The sequence below is a fragment of the Thalassophryne amazonica genome, chromosome 3 (assembly GCF_902500255.1).
Source record: "Thalassophryne amazonica chromosome 3, fThaAma1.1, whole genome shotgun sequence".
In the NCBI taxonomy this organism is placed as follows: domain Eukaryota; kingdom Metazoa; phylum Chordata; class Actinopteri; order Batrachoidiformes; family Batrachoididae; genus Thalassophryne; species Thalassophryne amazonica.
In genome coordinates, this window is record NC_047105.1 from 120,687,935 (window position 1) to 120,707,253 (window position 19,319).

Below are 19,319 nucleotides of genomic sequence, written 5' to 3' on the forward strand. Positions count from 1 at the left end.
TGTCTTTAATGAAGAGGAAAAATGAACAGTAAGAGCTGGATTTTTTTAAGTTCAGAGAGTCACCTGGCTTTAAACAGTTAAAAGAAAAACTTGTGTGATACTTCAGAAAGGAATTAATTTAGAATTTATTAATTAACCTTGCAAAATATTAACTTGTTAAGCTCCCAGCAGAGCCAGGGTTTATTGTAACACTTTGCAAAATGCTAAAACTCTGTTGTAATCATTGTTCATGTTATCATTGAGAAATGACAGTATCGCACATCATCACCTGCAGCTTGCTGCTGCAGATGACAGGTTTTTATGATGCCGACATCTAAACACAGCTTAAGTCCACATATAAATACACACACATACACACACACACACACGGCTTGAAATTTGGACGCATGTGTAGGATAATGAGGATTTGAAAAACAGGTCTTAATGCTGTCCACCTAGAGAGCAATCCTGATTGAATCTGGCTCAATCCAGATTGCCAACACCAGTCTGAATGATGTCTAATTTGACCATAGGTATGAGCTTGTTCATCAATATTTATGTCAGATAACTCAGTTTCTGTGTGATGTGACCTTGGGTACCTTGAAAGGCAATAGATACCTAAATGATAATGAGTGCATGTGTGCTAATTATTTATATATTTATAAAGCAGTGATGGAGACAGACACTTTAAATAACTTCAATCTACACACACAAATCCTCGGCGGGATTTAAATCTGACAATTTCTCTCCTCTTCAGCACATAATTGTGCTGTCACACAGACGTTCATGGCCGCAGTGAAAAAGCAGCACACTGATGGAGTCAGTGTGGAGAAAACTCATAGAAATACTTTTTGCCACCTTCAAGACATTGCTGAACAACATTTTTATGTCATCACAAGGAAAATAATAGCTGGCATTATTAAGTGTCTTCTAATATTCATCTTTTAAACTCAAACCCAAGTGACTTCAGCGTACAGCAATAACAAATGAATGGGCTCTTCATTACATACATATGGAAGAGGCTGTACTTTGCTTTGGAGGGGCCTTGCATAGCAGCAAAATAGTCAAATTTTAAATTATAATTATTTAAATATTATTTTTTAAATGTTTTAAATTAATTGGTAACTACTAAAACTTAAAAAGCTATTGAAAACACACACACGCGTGCATGTAGTGTGTGTGTTTCGATCATATTGACCCTCTAATCTCCATGTAATGTGCTACCTCTTCGTTCTTGTGTTATGCAAATTTGGAAATGTAAAAATGAGCAGCACTGATGATTAAAGGCATCTTGACACTTGCATGAATTTGATACCCACACTGGCACGCAATCCGGAACGCCACTGAGCAAACCCGTAGTAAACTGTGCCTGAACTGTTGTGACTGCATGGCAGTGTACAAAGACAGTTTTGAAATGTTCAAAATTTGTGGCATGCATGAATTTTGTGCCACTTGAGTGAACTAGTTGTGAACATTGTGCAACATATTTGAAAACACTGCATGTCACTGTGTGTCACTGCATGTCATTGCGTTCAGGGCATCTGAATGATTATGACGAGATGTTACATCTGTAATAAATATAACTTTACAGATACATTATTTGAACTCATAATAAAGAATGAAAATGCAACTGTTTTACCAATCCATTACAATATATATAAAAAATAATTAGCTTTGAGACAAAATTCCAAATGCATTTTCCACCATCCGATGCCCACAATACAACCTGCAGCTGTAGATAATTTGTCTGTGATTCTGGGAGCAATGGGGGATTGGGTTCATCAGACAGATTCTGAGAGCAAATGTGTCATTGGCTACTAAATTATTGTTTTATATAGTGTGGTGTCAAGCGGGACAAAGCGGGATGCATTGGCAAAACGAATTGCACGGCAGTGCAATGATCAAAATTGTGCAAGTGTCAAGATGCCTTAACTAACACACACCATCTCAACAAATCCACATCAGCTTGTTCTCGGACTGGCAAATCCAAAAATAGGATGAATTCTGTCTTCCTCTTGAATTCCCTGTTAGCATTAAGAGATCTTTTTTCCCTGTGTTTGTCTGTCAACCTGTGAGTTGCTATTTTCATTTGTTCAACAGTAGTGTCAGAAATGTACTTGCTTTTACCTACATGCTGCTTCAAATATTCTGCATATTAGATGTGCACAGATGAGGAGCAACAGAATGTGGCATTAACTTTTGAAGAGGAGGTGTCTGACAGTTACCCACATCTGGGGTTTAAACTAATCTCAGCAGTGATGTTCATGTTTCTGGGATCATGACCTATGACAGAGAGACAGGAAGATGTTATGGATTCATGAGGTCGCTGGACAGGGGTGTTTGATGATGTCAGTACTTTTTCAGGAAGATGAAGGAGGATCTTAAGGGTCGTGCGCTTCTGCTCTTACGGAACGATTGTGAGACTTCCATAGCAACTTTTGCCCTAAGGTGACAAGTGTTGGTCTTTCCCACTAAGTCTCTATGGAGGATCCTTGGCTACTAAAGCCTTGGTCCCACCAAATCAAAAGACATGAATAATGAGCCACACATGGGTGTGTCAGCGATTACTTGAAGAATGATCTATGTTTTTAGCAGTCACGTATCTGCTACTAAGACGCCTCTGTTTCTCTCTGTACCTCACATGTGCCAGGTATCAGCCTCTAGTGAGCCACGACTGACCTGTCATTTGAGCCCTGTCCAGCCTCGAGTGGCTCGTGTCGCCAATTATGATCCATGTCAAGCCACATATGATCCATGTAGCGCCATGTTAACACGACTTTGGTACACATATAGGCATAGGTTTGGTCCAAACCTCCAGCCCACCCACACTTGGTCCCTTTAAAGTGTGGATATTCAATTCACAGCATCCATTCAAGATGTTGTCACATTTATTTAAACGCAGTCCAAAAAAAAAAAGCTGCACTGAGTGAGTGCGCGCTGCCGCAACTGTGGATTACTTCCAAAAAAGACACCAGAATGAGGTGGTCGCTTTAATTATATACACCCGCTGCCACAACTGGATCACTTCCAAAAACAAAAAAGATATTTCATTATTTCTTCCATGGCTTACAGTCACTGTGATCCAACTTTTAACTTTGTGTTATGTCTGCAAAATCGCTCTTTTGCGCGCTCATGTTCTGTGTTCCAGGCAGGTTCGGACTGATAATCTGTGATTTTGGGCATTTGCCCGGTGGGCCACTGCACGTTTAGACATGCGTGGGCCGGCCCTCCCATATTTATAGAGATTATGGAAATATACAGTGTTCTCGAACTGCGCGCTGCTGTCAACACGTGGAAAGTCCATGATTGGTGAAGCTACAGCATTTAATCAGCGCAGCTGCAGAACCACTTCCTGAATTTGTGTCAAAATAAAAGTTCTGTAGTGTTTCATACACGGCGCAGTCTTATTCTAGGTTTCAGTTTTGTTTCCATTTGATCACACAACGGAGACTTACATCGAGCACAATGATTGACATGACCAACAGCCAATGACAATTGGAGAAGCATACAGGGTGGCCAATCAGATTGCAAGAAGAGCAGGCGGCCGCTCCTGCCCCTGTGAATGGACTGAGTCCTCGGCACCTGGACTTCTCTCTGCTCTCCTACTGATTACAAGGTTGGAATTGTTTATTTTTTCCTAATTAACTGTGCTTTACTTTTGTTAATCTTTAAATGCAACAGCTACGGACTTCAGCTCCTTAATTTGCTGCTGTGTGAATCCTAGCAGTGGTTACACATTACCTCTCTCTCTCTCTCTCTCTCTCTCTCTCTCTCACACTCACACACACACACTTTGGAGACACAAAAGCTTTTTTCCGCTTGTGTGCTTTTGCTTCCGTTTTGTCAGACCCGGCGCCAGAAAAAAAAAAAATATTAAGGGGTCGATGAGTTTATCATCACCCCCCCCCACCCCCCCAAAAAAAGTGCACACCGGAGGAGACGTGCGCTCCTGTAAAGCTCGTGTATTTATGCTGCACCATTGTAAGAGACTGACTAAGAGTGAAGAGTGATGACAGTATTTTTTTTTTATTATTATTTGAACGTACAGACGCTCGGTCAAGTGATCTCCTGCATACCACACAGAGCCGGTGTTCTGTCAAGATGAGGTGCGCCAGCTTTCGACACTCTGAGCTGTGACGTACCTTCGCATTGTCCAATAGGAACAACGCGTCGGGCCAAAACACGGAAGACTCGTGGCAGAAACCACTGATCTCTACAAAATGGATTGGACAAATCCGATTGGTGCAGAAACCACTGATCTGTACAAAACATTAACGTGTGACAGGACTGCTCATTTATAGAGCAGTTTTCTGAAGAAAAATCATTGGAAATGTTTTTTTGTTGTTCTTACCTCAAAATTTCTGATTACTGTTAAAAAAAAAAGTTTAGAACACTTGTAATTAAAATAGGAAAATAAATCAATAAATGGTTCTTTAGAAACCTTTCATCTGTATTAAAACAACCTGTTATTTCAGATTAGATAATTTCTTGTTTAACATAAGGAACCTCAGACATTTATTTTTAGACAAATAAAATAACATGGAAACTTATATATTTTTTGAAGTCTGGTAGATTATTTATATCTTATTTCAACCAGAAAAACAAACACTAAATAAATACAAATGTTTATTATAAATGCAAAAGGAAATAATTTAACAATGACTGCAGTGTGATTGTAAAGTAGGATTTCTGTGACATAAACCTCATGATGTTTTATATATATATATATATATATATATATATATATATATATATATATATATATATATATATATATATATATATATATATATATATATATATATATAGTCATTTAAACTTGTAATTTTGTCAAAATATGTAATTGCCTTTAATGTTATCAGGATGCCCCCTCGTGACGCTGGGAACGCGTTTTGTACTATGATCAAGGTGAAATGACAGTGAAAGTGTGTGTTTAGGTGTGTGTTCATGGTGTTTAGGCGTATAGTATTTGTTCATTGGGGGTTCGGTATGGACGGGTGGGTGTGCGTGTTTGGGGGTGGATTCATCGGACCAATAGTGGGCTGGTCCAGAGGAAAAATGCCAGGGCCGAAATTTGTTCCCAGTCTGACCCTGGTTCCAGGACAGCTCTGCACTCCTTCTCATGGCTTTGCTGGCGTTATTTCTTCCACGGCTTTAAACACACAGCCACTTTGACAGTGCAATCCAACTTTTAACTTTGTGTTCATCCATTATTGACTGCAAAATCACTCTTTTGCGAGCTGGCGTTCTGCCTAAATGCTCGTTTTGAGCACGAGTCATTTTGTCAGTGTGCACACACAGCGGAGCTCAACTGAGCCATTAACAAGACATTAAATCTATCATAGACATACTTTTACAGCTAGGAATGAACATGCAACTGTTTTATCAAACTATAAAAACATTAAAAATAGTTACCTTTAAGCTGTTCCAAAATACATTCCTCATGGAGCAGGAGAGAGTGGAAAAAAAAAAAAAAACGTTGAAATGAAACGGTCCTCTGTGATTCCAGAAGCAATTTGAGGTGTTTTCAACATTGAAGGTCTGACAGAAAATGGTTAATCTGCTACAAAATAATTATTTTATATACAGCGTCTGGCGCACAGAGCAGGTGGAATTGTGTGCAAGAGGGATGAGCTGCTCCAAAAATAGCCTCTCACTTCCCGTGTAGCTGCCAGGCTCTCGGATAATGGGCTTTTAGCAGCCTCGTCTGCACCACACACATGCCTCTATAATCCTCGTTCATCCTCGTAGTACCTCGTACACAAACTGCCCCACACTGTTGTTGCTAAAATTAGCACCACACTCAGAAATGAGCCTTGTTAATTGAAGAAAATGCCTCTAAGAGCCTCTCAGAGCCACTATTCTCCCACAATAGTTAAATAAATGCTCTCATAGCAAAAAAACATGCTTCATTATTTGGTGGGACCAGAGCTTAAGTCTCTATGGAGGATCCCTTGGCAGCTACTGGAATGACTTTGTATCATATGAAAAGGTACTTAGGTGGAAACTTCAGTGGGACATACTACTTGCATCATGAGGCAATGGGACCTACTATATTATGGCCAAGAGACGTGTTTCTCTGTGCATGATCCATTAAGCATGTGCCTCAGTGGTGAGATCCTCTGCAATGGAAAAGGCCAAAGTCTACATCCCTGGTCAGGTCAAATAATGAGCCATGCAGCATGAATTTGTTTGCGCAAGTTGAGTTATTCAAGAAACGTGGGAGAATAGTGGCTCTTAGAGGCTGTTAGAGGCAGATTATTCAGTTAATGCTAATTTTGTGAAGTTCAAAATTTAGCAAAAATAGCATGGGGCAATTTGTGTAGGAAGTACTACGAGAACAAACAAGGATGTTAGGGGCATGTTAGTGGTGAGTGCAAGGCTGTTAAAGGCCCATTGTCCAAGTTACCTAGCAACTATGTGGACAAGTCTGCCTCACTGTCTCTCATATGTGCCATGTTCAAGCCTTGTATGGGCCATGTTGGGCCTCGTGAATGCAAAAAAACACGTAGCCATCACGTGGCCATCAAGTGGCCCGCCTCTATATAAGCTCATTCGGACTCACTCTGCCACCATTTTTCTACGAACTACTCACGCTCTCACATGTACGGCAGGACAGGCATGGTCATAGGAAAGAAGACAGAAGCAGGAAGACTGTAACCCAGCGGAGGAGTACAGCTTCATCTCCATCTCCTGCTACATTTCCTGCTCTAACACCACCACTGGAGGAGAGCACTGAGATAGAGGCGGATGACATACATATACAGACAGGCCTACCCCAGCAGTGAGTCAATGGGGTTCATACATGGCTCTACGTAGCTTGACGTGGATCATCCGTGGCTGTATGAGCCATTCGAGGCTCAAATGACAAGTCGTGGCTCATTTGAGGCCGATACCTAACACATGTGAAGTACATAGAGGCTCCATGGAGGCTTCTTCATAGCAGATGCGTGACAGATTTATATGTGGCTCATTACTAGTGATGCTAGTGTGAGAAGATAGGGATGGAACTTGCAGTTACATAAAATAGTAGCTATGGTAAAATGGTCCTCAGCTTGACCTCACCCTATCTGTGCAATTGTTTATCTGTGTAAATAAATCAAATTTTTGGTGACCTTTATGCATTCAGGTGATCTTGTCAAGTGAAACTCTGTTTGCCCCTGCAGTCACTTTCATCTCTCAGTTTAAGATCAAAGCCTGAAAGCAAAAGTTTGCAATCCAGTGATTTTTTTTTTTTTTTTAAAGACCGAAGGACCTTGTCAGATTAGGACAGCCTCCGGCAGTTTCCTATCTCACACCGGTGGATTGGTCAGAGCATTTTTGTCATCCAAGTCACGGAATATAACTGCCGTTTTTAACCGAGTTCCTGTGATTGAACTCACGAGTCAGCTTCCTGCATTATGACATGCGCTTTTGTTGTGCTGTGCTACATGTTTGCATGTGTGCATATTTCTATGTGTGCGCATCTTTTTATGTGTGGCTGGTGGTAGCATGAGCAAGACTTTGTTTTCGGTGCTTCCGTGACTCACCAGGAAGCCCCCTGCTGTGCTGCTGAGTGCCTCCCCTTCAGACGCATGAAAATAAGATGAGTGTGTGTCTACACGCAACTGTGCATGTGTATGTGTGTTATAGTCCCCGTGGGCCATTAGACTAAGATGAGTGCCATGTTGGATAGCAGGGAGGGAGAGATAGCTGAGGTAGAGGGAGGAGGAGGGGATGTGTACATGGCGCGTAATTGGCTCTTAAGTGCAGCACGCATCTTTATCCAAGAGCCTCTACTCTCCACACTTCTCATGGTGACTGTTTGTGGGCCTGCAAACTCTGTCCACTTATCTTCTCAGCCAGTGATCACGACAACTTTACACACATACACACACACCTTATCACTAATTTACACATTTCTCTCTGTCCTCCTTTGTCTCGTTCTCACAAACACTAATTCATTCTTAGAAACAAAGAAATGTATTTTTCTGGCAGTACTAACTACCTGACCTTCAAATCAAGGTATATATCGTTGGTACATCACACAAACAGCTGAGAGTTTCATTCAGAAAAGCCAAAGCTACCTGGACCAAAGCTACCTGGACCAAAGCTACCTGGACCAAAGCTACCTGGACCAAAGCTACCTGGACCTATTTTTGCGAGCCTCAACCTCCAGCTGTCAAAAATGAGGCCAAAGAATAAAAAGTTGTAGTTACTTGTATGTCCACTGACTCCAAAAGTGAAGAAAGTGCCATAGAAACCTAAGTTAAAATGTTGTGCTTTAGAGCAGAAATTAGAGAACAACCTTGTTGTGTCTGATGATTTGCGGATGTTAATGCTGGAATTTACGTCTGCAAGTTTTACCAGTGACGCATAAAACTCAATTTGTGACTCTAATCCAGCATTAACATCCACAAATCATCAGACACAAGGGAATAATTCCCATTCTAATCCAATTCCATCATTTTCACAGTTTATTTTTCTGTAATTAATTCAGTCGGCGAAGCTTACCATAGAAACAGCGTCTTAATGCCACACTGGAAATTCTGTGAAAAGACCAACAGATTTCTCCATCTCGTCAACTGCACTGAGTAATTCCGTATCAGAATCCACATCAATACTTTCGTATGGTATCTTAAATCCACGCATTTCGGCATCATCGTTGCTCTGCCAGTTTCTCTCGCTCTCAGCTGACAGCACCATTATTGACACCTGCGCAGCAATGCGGTCAACGCCCATCAGATGTGAAAACGGTTGAATATTTTGTGACCATCTACTCGATATTTTATGTGTGGGAATATGGCCTTTTATTAATTTAATTTGTTATTAAGATTGCATGTTTATCGTTTGTCTTGTTTGCTTGTGCCTTATAGTAGAGAAGCTTGAATCTTCAACTGGACTGGGTTGCTTGATGAGGATGTTTAGCTTCTACTTTCAGAAGCTTCCTCGGCTAAATTTCTTGCTCTGGTAGTCTGACTTCTGTCTTGACTCCTGTAGAGAAGAACAAACACAAGCCAGCAAAAGCTGTAGTTTTACACCTAACCAGACCCCTCATACTGAGAGGCAGACTGCTATTGGCAGTGACTAACAATTGCTCTAATTAGCACCTACTGTACTCTAGTTAGCACCCTCCTAATGACAGGGTAGCTGTCCCTCCTAACGATGGGACTGACGCCTCTCCTGACAACGTGAATGACTTATTACCAAGAACAAAAGAGAGAAACTGCTTTGACCTGAGTACCCCATTGTAAACAGGGGACAAAACGTGTCTCAGACCCCCTCCACGGTTAAGGCTGGGTTTCAACTGTTTCACATACAAGGCTTCCTTCACTCCCCTCTCAAACCATTTCTCTGGCTAAGATTTTTAACTTCCTTGTCCTCAAACATGTGGTTAGTGTCTTTAAGGTGGAGATGAACTGCAGACTGAGGTCCACCAGCGCCCTCTCTGTGGTGCTGGTATAGCCTTTTGTGCAACGGCTGCAACAACCAGGTAAGTGGGGGGAGGGTTGTCCCACTAAAAGTTCCCATGATACCCACCCCCACTGGCAGCTCTGCTTGCTTGACAGGCCCACAGATGTGGTAGAGGCATGACAGAAGGAAGCCTATGGAGCCATGCTGCCCACAGAGCCAGATGGACATGCTTTTAGATGTTTATTTGGTTTTAACCCTAAGCCTTCACTATTTTTAAACAGACATTTAAGAGCTTTTAATATTGAGGGTGGACTGCAGACACCTATTTTTTTTTTCATTGTAATTAAATATATTTAAACTTTTCATTCTTTTGGTTTTAATTCACTGCTCACCCCTGTTTTATTGAACCTGTGTTTTAATTGGGTCCTAGTCACTCGCTAGGTGGCATTGTCAGCAATATTTTAACCATAATTTTAGTTTGAAACACATTTTAATCCCCACTCGGCTACATATTTTCTAGCGTTGTCAGCAGGATTCAGGTTTGTGAGCAGTGTTTTAACCAGAGATTTATTTGTTTTTATTGTTTGAAGCTGTTTTTTACACTATTGTATTTTTAACTTTTTTTTTTCTTCAAAATATTGATGCCTATTTATCCTGGGGCCCCATGGGTGCCTAAATTTGAAGGCCAAGAACGCAACATAAAATATTTGGAATGGAAGGAGCAAATGCAAGGTCTTTTAGAAACCAATAATTTAACTGAACCCCAAAAAGTGAAAATTGTAATTGATGCATTGTCTAGTCTGTCTAAACAAGAAATTAATGTGCTTGCCGAACATGAGCATGACAGGGTTGGGAAAATCTTTATTGCGTTAGATGAACTGTATGTCAAGGAAGTTCCTGTGTCTGTCTTACGATCCCAATTTTTGGGTTGTGTGCAGAAACCAGGCCAGTCCATTCAAGCTTATGCTCTGTGTTTGAGAGAACTGTATCGTAAGTTACAACATTTAGATGAATGGAGCAGCTACTGAAACCCACTTGAGAGACCAGTTCATGCTTGGCCTAGAGGATGGCGCCTTACTCCAAGCTTTAAAGATTGTTCTACGCTTGGACCGAAACACCACCTTAAGTGCCCTGCAACAGGAGGCCCTTCTTCTAGAGGAAGAAAATCAAAGCCCACAGTGGCCCGAAGCAACGTGCGCTGTGGTAAGAGACCCTAACCACCAGCTCCTACGAACAGGAGTCATGGAAGCAGGAGCGTAAAAAGGAAATTATGGAGGAGATCAAAGACCAAATGAAGGACTTTGCTCATGAGCTCATCAGAGAGCTAAGGCCAGCTAGCCCTGCACACTACAACAGCACCCATGAGCCTCGCTCAGAACAGTCTTGTAATTGTTGGGATGAGGAAGGTAGGCCCATCTGTAGAAACTGCGGCCAGCCAGGTCACATTGCTAGATTTTGTAGAGTGGCCCCTGTTTATCAGCCAGCTTTAAACTAAGTGACACTACTGCTGAGGCCCATGCAGTGGGGTCTGGTCTGGGAGAGGACCAAAGGGCCCCTACAGCTCTTGTGGGAAACTGCCCCTACGTGGAAGTGTCAGTTGGAGGAGTTAAAATGGAAGGACTTTTAGACACTGGTTGACAAGTCACGCTTATCCAGCAGAGTCAATTTTTTAAACATTTTTCTAACTATGCAGTTAATGATGTGCCTTCTTACGTGAAGCTGAAAGCAGCCAATGGCTTTAAGATCCCCTGCATAGGATATGCTCTAATGGACTTTGAAATAGAGGGTGTTAAAATTGATCAAAAAGGTGTTTTTGTTGTGACTGACGAATGCTCCTCCAATTCTTTTATTATTGGTAAGAATGTAATTAAACCTTATTGGGATGCTGTTTTTAACCCTGAGAAGCCCCTGTCTTTTCTTGCCAAAGCCCAAGGTCTCAGCAAGCATGGAGAGAAGCCTTTGCCCTCTGCCAGCAAACCACTGTCAGTGTGGAGGATGGGTGTAGAGGATATGTCTGGCCAGCTCAGAGACGAGGAGTCAGGATCCCCGCTCGGAGTGAAATTGTCATCTGGGGACGGGCTCGAGCTGGACCAGCAAGAAGGGATTATTGTGGCCTGGTTGAGGCCCTGGAGTAGCTGAACACCGTCTCTGTGGCCCGCACGCTTGCTGTCGTCCAAAATGGTAGGCTCCCTGTCCGCTTAAGAAATTTGAATAACTACCCCATCACTCTAGGACACTACCAGAAGATTGGCTGCCTGTATCAAGTGTATTATGCTGATGTCCATGGTGCCTGTGACGTTGACCTGACCCCCAACAGTGACAGAGAAGTAGAGGTTGGGCTGGTAGAAGCATCTGGTGAGTCTGATGGAGGCAAAAACTTGAATCTTCAAGCCCTTGTAATTGGATCGGACCTAACATCGGAAGAAGCTGGTAAGCTGACGACACTCCTGCAAAAATGTGAGAAAGTGTTTTCGTAATGGTTAAGAAAAAGGATGGGAGCTGGAGGTTCTGTGTGGATTACAGAAAGTTAAACTCTATCACCCACAAAGATGCTTTCCCTCTGCCCAGGATCGAAGAAACATTAACATCTCTTTCTAAAACAGAGTGGTTCTCAACCTTAGATCTGTCTAGTGGGTACTGGCAGGTTGACGTTGACCCCAGAGACAGAGAAAAGACTGCCTTTACTACAACTATAGGCCTGTTTGAGCTCCAACGCATGCCTTTTGGTCTCTGTAATGCACCTGCTACCTTTCAGAGATCCCCACCTGACTGGAAAATCACTAGGGGCCCTTGGGCAAGGTCTTTAATGCCCTGTTGCTCCCGGTGTGTAGTGAGCACCTTGTATGGCAGCACTTTGACATCGGGGTGAATGTGAGGCATAATTGTAAAGCGCTTTGAGCATCTGATGCAGATGGAAAAGTGCTATATAAATGCAGTCCATTTACCATTTAATGCAGCAATGTCTCAGCGGCCAAATCACTGAATCCCTTCTTGTTTACCTGGATGATATAACTGTGTACTCACCTGATTTTGATACTCACCTGCAGAATCTGGAAGAGGTCTTCAAGAGGCTCTGGAAGCATGGATTGAAACTGAGGCTGAACAAATGTAAGCTCGTTCAGAGAGAAGTCAAGTTTTGGGCCATGTACTGAACCATGCCGGTGTGATGCTTGACCCAGAGAAGGTAACGGCAGTGACCAAGTGGCCCACCCCAACATCAGTGAGAGAGATGAGGGCATTTTTGGGCTTGGCTGGCTATTATAGATGATTCATACAAGGATTTGCAAAAATCTCTCGTCCAATAAACTCTTTATTGACTGGCATCCCCAAAAGTGAGATGAGAGATGAGATATACTTTATTGATCTCGCAGTGGAGAAATTATGTTTACACTCCAGTTACCTCAGACAGCAATTAGTCCACAATTATTACTTGTTTACCGTAATAATGGCACACATCAGAATTAAAGGCAGCACATACACATTTGACATTATGTGCACTAAATTTGAAGAAGTCCGTTATCTGAATTGAGTCAAGTGGATGAATGTCACACAGCAACCCTGAAATGCACCACCGTCAGCTTGGGGGGAGGAACGGGGACCAGCAGCAGCTAACACTGCACCGCCACCGCAGAAGGAAGGAGTAACGTGAGCAGAAGCCGGAGTGAGGGTTGTTTGATGGGGGGTAGGAGGGGGTGGGGGGAGGTAGTGGAGCGTGTTTCAGTCCTATGAAAACAGTTTATTGTCTTTGTGAGTTGAGAGAAGAAAGAGCCAAATGATCACCAAGGCCAGACGACATTCCTCTGGAGGAAAACAGTCGGGCAATTTGTCCTTCAGGCTTGATAAGCCCACCGTGTTGTGGTTTGAGCAATGAAAAACACTTTTTACAGTTCCACTTGAACAACCAAATCCCAATTATGAATTAAGAATATTCCCAATTATGAATTAAGAATATTCACCAGCCTCCAAAATCTTCAACTTCAACTGCAAGGCACGCATCTGCTCCAAGATGTCATCCATTTTGCGTCTGAGTTCAAGAGTCATCGCAGTCTGAGAATGCACTGCCTTGCCAACCTCGTTAATCATGATGGACAAGCGAGGGGCCATGGTTCTTGATGTCACCATCTTGCCAATTTTCCAGTAGATCAAGGCAGCACATAAGCCAGAAAGTACCAGCCCTGCTACCATAAGACCAAAAATGAATAAATCCTCGATGTCCTCAATGGAGAAAGGCGCCAAGCATGCAATACGCCAAGACTCCCAGGAGTTGAGAACATAGCCCGCAGGATACGTACCATCTGAGCAGGTAGGATCCCCCGGTCCTGACCTTCTTGTAGAAAAAATGGTGTCAATAGCGTTCAGAGACCAGCTGATCAATTCCATGGTAAATCCAACAGTAGTCCAATAGATCCAGTATCCAATATAATTTGAGGAATTCACAGTCTGGCACTTGAAGGTTAAAGCAGAGAGCAGCGATAAGGGAGAGTGGAGGAGATGCGACCACCCTCGTCAGAGTCCCAAGCTGAAGTGATAAATGTCTTCTGCTAAAATTGACTGGACATCAAAATGTCAAGCTGCATTTGAAAAACTTAAAGAGCTCTGATTTTAGCCTATGCAGACTACACAAAGCCCTTCAGTTTGTACACTGACATGAGACATAACGGACTTGGTGCAGTATTGGCACAAATGCAGGATGGCAAAGAACGTGTCATTGCATACACTAGCTGTAGTTTATACCCCTCTGAGAGAAATGACTCCAATTATAGTTCATTTAAACTGGAGTTGCTTGCACTAAAGTGGGCCATTACTGAAAAGTTCAAAGACTATTTAACAGGTGCCAAATTCACTGTATATATGGACAATAACCCCATGCCCCACTTACAGACTAACTCGGGGCTGTAGAGCAGAGGTGGGTTGCCCAAATGGCATCTTTTGACTTTGAAGTGAAGTATCGAGCAGGACGTGAAAATGTGAAAGCAGATGCTTTGTCCAGATTCCCCATAGCTTCTGTCTGGGGGGTGGGGGGGGGGGGTGGTGCCACTACTGCCGTTGATGCCATTACAGCTGCCCAAGACCAGGAGGAAGCTATGGCAATGGGGCTTGGTGAGGACTGGAAAGTCCTACAGGAGAGTGGCCAAAATATCTGCTGTATATGTAGGTACGTGGAGAGATGCATAGTGCCAACCAAACTTGAAAGAGAAGCTTTGCTAAGTGTTTACTACAACAAAGGAAAAGGCTTTGTTTATATCAGGGAGTCCTTTGTAGGAAAGTGTTTGACTCCCATGCATGTGAGCTTCGTTTCCAAATTGCCTGCCCAGAGTCCTGTTGTCAGCACGTTTGATGCAAATGACACGAAGCCGCAGCCCATGCGGGTGTGGAACGGACCCTTGCTTACCTGAGGCACCATTTCTTCTGGCCAAGCATGGAAAAAGAGGTACAAGGTTTCCAAAACCAGGTGCATAATTTGTAATGTTTAAAAAGACAGGACTGAGGGGAGGGCCCCACTAAAGCCAAAAGAGGTATCTTACCCCCTTGAGGGAGTTGCTCTAGATTTCCTTTCGCTGTGTCGCCCTAATGATCTCTATCAGTACAATTTGGTTATGACAGACATGTTCACGCGCTACTCTTGGGCTCTTGCTATGCGTGATGAGACCACTAAAACCACAGTCCATGCGATTTGGTCACACATTATTCAACCATTTGGCTGCCCATCGTGATTTTATTCTGATCAAGGACCAAATTTTGAGTCAGAGCTTATGAAACAGTTGTGTAGCATGTACGGAGTTTCAAAAAGCCGCACAACTTCGTACCATCCTTTGGGAAATGGCAGACTTAGACAGATGAACCAGACTCTGTTAAACATGCTCCGCATGCTTGAAATTTAGAAAGAGTAGGTGGCCAGAGCACCTCCCAGCGCTGTTACATGCTTATAACAACATTGTCTATAGTGCTACTGGGTTCACTCTGTCATACCTCATGTTTGGTCGTCATCATAGGCTTCCAGTCGACCTTAGCCTCGGAGTTTTGGATCACCTTCCATGCCATGATTTACAAGGGTGAGTTTTGGACCACTACAAAAAACTGTCACATGCTTATGATTTAGCCCGCAAGAAAATGACAGACACAGCGAGACACGAAAAGTAGTATTATGATCAAAAAGCAAACGCTAATGCCCTTTTGCCAGGTGAACGTGTATGGGTGTATGATAGAAACAGGAGTGACCATGGTAAACTCCAAAGTTTGTGGGACTCTGAGCCATTTGTGTGATTACTGGTCTTGTTGGTGACTCAGGACTAGTCTATCGTGTTAGGCCAGAGAAAGGAGAGAGAGAGAGAATTTTGCACAGAAACGCACTTAAACCTTGCATTGCTCCGACCAATGATCTGCCTGTTGAACAGCCACCAACCCAGACTGAAACAGAACTGCCCTTAATGTTGTGTTACCCTGTAGCCAGGCTTTGGGGGTAACGGAATACATGTAACGGCGTTACGTAATTAGGATACAAAAAAAGGTAACTGTATTCCGCTACAGTTACAGAAAAAAAGACGTATTCAGATTACAGGTATATTTAGTAAAAATGGGGATTAGTTCGCAGGATTACAATTTTAAGGCATTTTATATTATCTGTATATAATTTTTTTTTTTTCTTTGAAACGAAAACATCCCTTCATGGACAGCGACATGACGTCTCCTAACTGGGAAAAATATTGATGAAGTACCCGGATGTTAACGCATTTTCAATGGAGATCCGCGACTGAACACACTCAGAAAAATGTGTTGTGTGGGCCGCTGAAGAGGAGGTACTGCTGGCCCACCACCACCAGAGGGCGCCCTGTCTGGAGTGCGGGCTCCAGGCACCAGAGGGCGCTGCTGCCTCACAGGAGCAGCCAGGGTGACAGCTGTCACCCATCACCTGAGACGAGACAGCTGATATCAATCAACAGGGAGGTATATCAGCAGGACGGCATCTCCACCTCATGGCCGAGATATCGCTCTACCAAGGAGGTAACGTATCCAGCCAAACGGATCATCTTTTGACCATTAAATACTTTTTGCCTTTACACAGAAAGAGAAAAGACAGCAGGAGACTGTATTTTGGATAAGTACTCACATTCCTACACTTTCCCAACAGGATATCTCGGCCAACGTCATGGATCCCGAGGGGCGTCAACCGGCTGTTGAACGGCCAATGGAAGAACAGGACGCGCAGGCGTCCGCAGGAGGGGTAATCGGTGAGTTGCAGCGGATCCTCACCGCTTTCACGACTCGGTTAGATTTGATGACCGAGCAGAATGTCCTCCTGAACCGCAGGGTGGAGGCTCTCGCCTCGCAGGTGGAAGCGCGCCCTCCGGGCGCCGCTGCGGCTGTCCCTCCCGTAGACCCTGTGCGTAACATTGACGTTCCACTGGTCGTTCAACGACCCCTCCCACCTTCCCCGGAAGCATACATAAGCCCCCCAGAGCCGTACGGAGGCTGTGTGGAGATGTGCGCGGATTTCCTTATGCAGTGTTCGCTCGTCTTCGCACAGCCTCCAGTTATGTACGCGACTGATGCTAGCAAGGTAGCTTATGTAATAAACCTGCTTCGCAGCGAGGCACGCGCTTGGGCTACAGCGCTCTGGGAGCAAAAGTCACGGCTCCTTCAGACATATGATGGGTTTGTGAGGGAGCTCAGAACCGTGTTCGATCACCCCAATAGAGGAGAAACTGCTTCAACTGTGCTACTGTCGATGAGACAGGGGCGTCGGAGCGCAGCTGCCTATGCAGTCGATTTCCGCATCGCGGCTGCGAGGTCCGGCTGGAATAGCGCTGCCCTCCGCGCCGCCTTTGTAAACGGACTGTCATTGGTTCTTAAGGAGCACCTGGTGGCTAAGGACGAACCGCGGGATTTAGATGGGCTCATCGATCTTGTCATACGGTTAGACAACCGGTTAGAAGAACGTCGGCGGGAACGAGACGAAGGGCGTGGCCGGGCACGCGCCGTCCCTCTCCCTTCCGGTTCCGACCGCGCTCCGCCTTCCCCACGCTCCACGGCCCCTGCGCTCCGTGGGGCCACAGCTCCCCCTGCTGACGAAGCTATGGACACGAGTAGGGCAACATTTAGGGCACCAGACGCACAGAGGAGACAGGCCCACGGAGCTTGTTTTGTTTGTGGTGCGATAGAGCACCACATGAGGGACTGCCCCAAGCGGTTCAACTCCAACGCCCCGCCCCTAGAGACTGGGCTAGGGGTGGGCCGAGACATTCACGTGGGACACACCCACATTGCCACACGACTCCCAGTCACGATCCTTTATGAGGACTCAACCCTGAAGGCCCCAGCACTGGTGGACACGGGCTCTGAGGGGAATCTGTTGGACAGCAGATGGGCCAGGGAGATAGGGCTCCCTCTGGTGGCGCTTACCTCGCCGGTACAGGTTCGGGCACTAGATGGCTCCCTACTCCCTCCGATCACGCATAAGACACCACCTGTAACTCTGGTGGTGTCAGGAAATCACCGGGAGGTGATCGAGTTTTTTGTGACTCAGGCCACCTCCCGTGTGGTTTTAGGTTTTCCCTGGATGTTGAAGCACAATCCCCGGATTGATTGGCCGTCCGGGGTAGTGGTTCAGTGGAGCGAGACCTGCCATCGGGTGTGTCTAGGTTCCTCGGTTCCTCCCGGCTCCCAAGCTAAGGAGGAGGTCAGAGTCCCGCCCAATCTGGGGACGGTGCCGGTGGAGTACCACGACCTTGTCGACGTGTTCACCAAGGATCTGGCTCTCACTCTTCCCCCCCACCATCCGTATGATTGTGCCATTGATTTGGTTCCGGGCAGTGAGTTCCCGTCCAGTAGGCTGCACAACCTCTCACGGCCTGAGCGCGAATCAATGGAGACCTACATCCGGGACTCGTTAGCTGCCGGGTTGATCCGGAATTCCACCTCCCCGATGGGCGCAGGTTTCTTTTTTGTGGGCAAAAAAGATGGCGGACTTCGTCCATGCATTGATTATAGGGGGTTGAACGAGATCACGGTTCGCAACCGATACCCGTTGCCCCTGTTGGATTCAGTGTTCACACCCCTGCATGGAGCCCAGATTTTCACCAAGGTCAATCTTAGAAATGCGTACCACCTGGTTCGGATCCGGAAGGGAGACGAGTGGAAGATGGCATTTAACACCCCCTTAGGTCACTTTGAGTACCTGGTCATGCCGTTCGGTCTCACAAACGCTCCCGCGACTTTCCAAGCGTTGGTTAACGATGTCTTGCGGGATTTCCTGCACCGGTTCGTCTTCGTATATCTAGACGATATACTCATCTTTTCTCCGGACCCTGAGACCCATGTCCAGCATGTACGTCAGGTCCTGCAGCGGTTGTTGGAGAACCGGCTGTTTGTGAAGGGCGAGAAGTGTGAGTTCCACCGCACGTCTTTGTCCTTCTTGGGGTTCATTATCTCCTCCAACTCCGTCGCTCCTGATCCGGCCAAGGTTGCGGCGGTGAGAGACTGGCCCCAACCCACAAGCCGTAGGAAGTTGCAACAGTTCCTAGGCTTTGCTAATTTCTACAGGAGGTTCATCAAGGGCTACAGTCAGGAAGTTAGCCCCCTGACAGCCCTGACCTCACCAAAAGTCCCCTTCACCTGGTCGGATCGTTGCAAAGCCGCGTTCAAGGAGTTGAAACGGTGCTTCTCGTCTGCACCTGTTCTGGTGCAGCCCGATCCTAGTAGCCAGTTAGTGGTTGAAGTGGACGCCTCGGACTCAGGGATAGGAGCCGTGCTGTCCCAGAGCGGGAAGACCGATAAGGTCCTTCACCCGTGTGCCTATTTTTCCCGCAGGTTGACCCCAGTCGAACGGAACTATGACGTCGGCAATCGAGAGCTCCTTGCGGTGAAAGAGGCTCTTGAGGAGTGGAGACATCTGTTGGAGGGAACGTCCGTGCCTTTCACGGTTTTCACTGACCACCGGAACCTGGAGT